This window comes from Geospiza fortis, unplaced genomic scaffold (genome assembly GCF_000277835.1).
Source record: "Geospiza fortis unplaced genomic scaffold, GeoFor_1.0 scaffold114, whole genome shotgun sequence".
Lineage (NCBI taxonomy): Eukaryota > Metazoa > Chordata > Aves > Passeriformes > Thraupidae > Geospiza > Geospiza fortis.
This window is the reverse complement of record NW_005054383.1, coordinates 1,314,315-1,317,974: the sequence shown is the minus strand read 5'-3', so window position 1 is coordinate 1,317,974 and position 3,660 is coordinate 1,314,315. Positions and strand designations below refer to the sequence as shown.

Genomic DNA, 3,660 nt, shown 5'->3' with positions numbered 1-3,660 from the left:
CCGGGAAGGGCCGGGGGGATGGAGCGGGAGTGGTGCCACAGCGGGTGTGGAGGATGCTGCTCACATTCGGCTGCAGATGAAGGTTATTCCCTGTGGCCTGTTCACCGCTTGTGTTGCCTTGCTGGGGTAGCACTTATATATAAATTTAGTGTGATACTTCATCTCAAAGAATGACCCTTGTGAGGCCTCAGCTGCAGAGCTGCCCCAGCCCTGGGGCCAACAGCAGCAGGACCTGGAGCTGCTGGAGAGAGTCCAGGGGAGCCCATGGAGGTGCCCCAAGGATGGAGCCCCTCTGGAGCCAGGCTGGGAGAGCTGAGGGTGCTCACCTGGAGAGGAGAAGGCTCCAGGGACACCTCAGAGCCCCTTGCAGGGCCTGAAGGGGCTCCAGGAGAGCTGGAGAGGGACTGGGGACAAGGGATGGAGGGACAGGACACAGGGAATGGCTCCCACTGCCAGAGGGCAGGGATGGATGGGATATTGGGAATTAGGAATTGTTCCCTGGGAGGGTGGGCAGGCCCTGGCACAGGGTGCCCAGAGCAGCTGGGGCTGCCCCTGCATCCCTGGCAGTGCCCAAGGCCAGGCTGGGCAGGGCTTGGAGCACCTGGGACAGTGGAAGGGTTAAGGCTCCTTCCAACCAAAACCATTTCATGATTTATGGTAGTGCCCAGCTTCTCCTGATCACAGGAAAGCTGTGTCTGAATTGTTCCTGTCCTGCAGGAACAGCCCTGGGAATAACCAGGGCAGCAGTTGGTGTGGGGAGGGAAAGGGGCCAGCCCTGCCCTCCCTGGCAGGTGTGACTGCTGCAGCCTCAGGTATTTCTCTGAGTTGGAAGGTTTAACAGAACTTGTTCTTATCACAGTTTGTATCTTGGAAGGGTAGTGGTGCCCATTTTGAACACCCTTTGTGCTTCCTCCAAGTAACACTGTTCTCTTTGCCCCTTCCCTGTGTTCTCCCCCTGCTTCCAGAAATCGCCGCACGGGGTGGTCATGACCAACCCACGGATATTCCCAGTAAGTCTCTCATGGCCTGTCTTGTCTTCCAGCTGTGTCACACTGACAGGAAGGGGTTTCCAGGGAGCTTTGTGCAGCACCTGGGAAATGTCCAGTGACAGCTTTCTTAGGGGATGTGCTGGGTCCTGTGGGCAACACAGGGATAGTGGGTTTGGGCACTTTAATCTTGTCTCAGTCCCTGTTTCAGTGTTACCTCCTCTGTAGAACCTGGCTGATGCTGCCCATCCTGGGTGGAAAATACAAACATTCCCTTTGGGAATGGGTGTTCCAAGCCCCAGTGATTATTAACACATGGAATCACACAGGAGTGGCTCTGCTTCTCCTCACTGCCAGCCCTGAGAATGTTGGTTCTGGCTTGGTCCCAGTCCCTGGAGGTCCCCCACACTCAGGTGTCCCCAAAGAGTTGTGTCACCTCAGCTTGGGACAAGTTCCATGAAGCAGAGAGTGTCACAATGCTTGGTATTTTCTGTTTCCAGGCTGCTCTGAGCTGTTACTGATTGGTTTAACAAGTCAGAGGGCAAATACTCCTACAGAAGATCTGCTCTGCTCTTTCTGACTGCTGCCCATTTTTGGCATAACACCTCCTAATCATGGTCCATCTAAAATAAAATTCTAAAACATTCCATCCCAAACAACCATCCCAAGCAACATGCTGAAGGTCAAGCTGTTGGCCTCTGTCTTCAGCCTCATTTTTGAGTCGAGTTAGGTCAGCTCAGCAGGCCAAGACTGTGCCTGGAGCTGGAACAAGTGGCACTGGGGCAGCAGGTTGATTTTTGAGGAATTCCATGGCTCTCCATGGCCTCTGGGCCGTGGGGTTGGACTCACTGATCACTGCTGGAGGGGATTATGCAGTGCTAGAAGTAATTTTTAAAACAAAACAGGCTCAAAATATGTGGCTGCTGTTCTGTAGTGAAAACAAGGGGTAAAGCAAGTACAGGCTCCAGGAAATTTTGCTGTGATGTTACTCCAACATTCTAGGGATGTTGGGGGAATGAGAGTGTTCTGAGTGAGTTGTGTGAGATTCTTGCCTGGAAGTGGGGAAAGTTGCAGGTTCCCTGAAGGACTGGGCTGTGCAGGGAGAGTCTGGATGCCACAGGGAATGCTCACCATGCTCTCATCCCACAGGGGGACAGGATTTTAGAGACTGGAGAGATCATGCCACCCCTGAAAGATGAGCACCACAGGCACCACTGATGGCCAGGAGCTGATTTCCTCTGTGGGTGAACATGGCCAGAGTTGCACCTGCTGTGTCTCTTCCATAAAAGAGTCTTCATTGTGCATTGTCTCAGCTCCTCTGTCATTTACTGTCTCATTAATCCGTGTCATTCCAGGTGCTCCTCCTTTGGGAGTTCATTATTGCTGGATCCTGGGGATCTCCAAGGCCCTTACTCAGCTCTCAGTGAGACCTGGCAGAAGGACAGTGTGGGCCTTGGGGTGACAAGAGAGACACTCTGGATCCCAGGGATTTTGGAGCAGGCTGCTCCAAGGAGCAGAGCTGAGCCCCTCACACACTTGCTTCTCCTTTCCCACTCTACCAACCCCTTCTGACAGACTTCCAGTGAAAACGTAGCTTCCACCTATGTCATCCCACCCCTCTGCCTAGGTGGGGTAGCAGAAGAGGCCCTGCTGCCAAAAACCCTTTTTACCACTCTTGCCTCTGCCTTCAGCCCTTTCTGAGGAAGAGTCTTCCAGCCCCCACATCCCTGGGACACTTTGCACTGGGAAGACTGGTCTCTTAAAGAGCAGTGATCCCTGTGGGTCCCTTCCAACCTGACATATTCTATGATTTGAAGGCTTTAGTAGGTACTTTGGGGATAGGAATGGTTAAAGCAGCAATCCAGAGGGTCACCTGGGTGCCTGTGACAGAATTCCCTCATGGAGCCATGAGAGAGCAGCCCAGCCCATGTGTGTGAGGAGCTGGGGACAGGTCAGAGCCCCTGTACTGTGTTTGGGGACAGCCAGACCCCTCACATTGGCTCTGGTAGGCACTGGAACCATCAGGGCCGTGGCAAACATGGGGAAAACCCCAGCAGTCAAAGGAGATGAGGGAGGCTGTGGACCCCAGGCCCTTGCCAAAGCCACATCCCTTTCTTTCCTTGGGCAAACAGTGGCTCAGGGTGGGACAGCACTGAGGAATGAAGTGGGGGGCAGTAGGATTCTCTGGGTCATCCCTGGGGAAGGTTGGGGGTCACTGGGGGGGTGGGAGAGTGAGCAGGGGCTGTTGGGGAGCACTGGGAAAGTAGAGAGTCAGAGGGAGCCTGGGGGTTCAGGGGTGGTGGGGTTGGTAGAGGGGCTGCAGGGGGATGAGACTTGTCCTTCCCAAGGCCCTGGGGGTCCCTGTCACCACCCCAAGGTGTGCCCAAGTGCCACAGGGAGCCCACCCCCCTGGTCAGTGACCAGGGCACACCTTCCCTCCCTGGGCTCCCCTGACACCCCCACCCCACTGAGGACAGCTGGGGTACCCCAGATCCCTGAGGTCTCCGTGCACTTGTGCACTGCTTGTGAGGAACTGGGGACTGTCACATCTCCTGGGGACACCACACACCCAGGGGGATGCCTGATACTCCCAGAGCTCCCAGATTCCCCCAAGAATGCCCTGATATTCCCAGGGCTCTCTAATTCCCCTAAGGAAATGCTGACAGCTCTCCTC

At 55.0% G+C, this 3,660-nt stretch overlaps 1 long non-coding RNA gene across 1 annotated transcript; it reads left to right on the top strand.

Moving 5' to 3' along the window:
- The first annotated feature begins 579 nt into the window (after nucleotides 1–579).
- LOC115948364 lies at nucleotides 580–2,288 on the top strand. Its single transcript, XR_004082181.1, has 2 exons — nucleotides 580–1,010; nucleotides 2,136–2,288. It is a non-coding gene; the product is annotated as an uncharacterized LOC115948364 (long non-coding RNA).
- The last annotated feature ends 1,372 nt before the right edge of the window (nucleotides 2,289–3,660 follow it).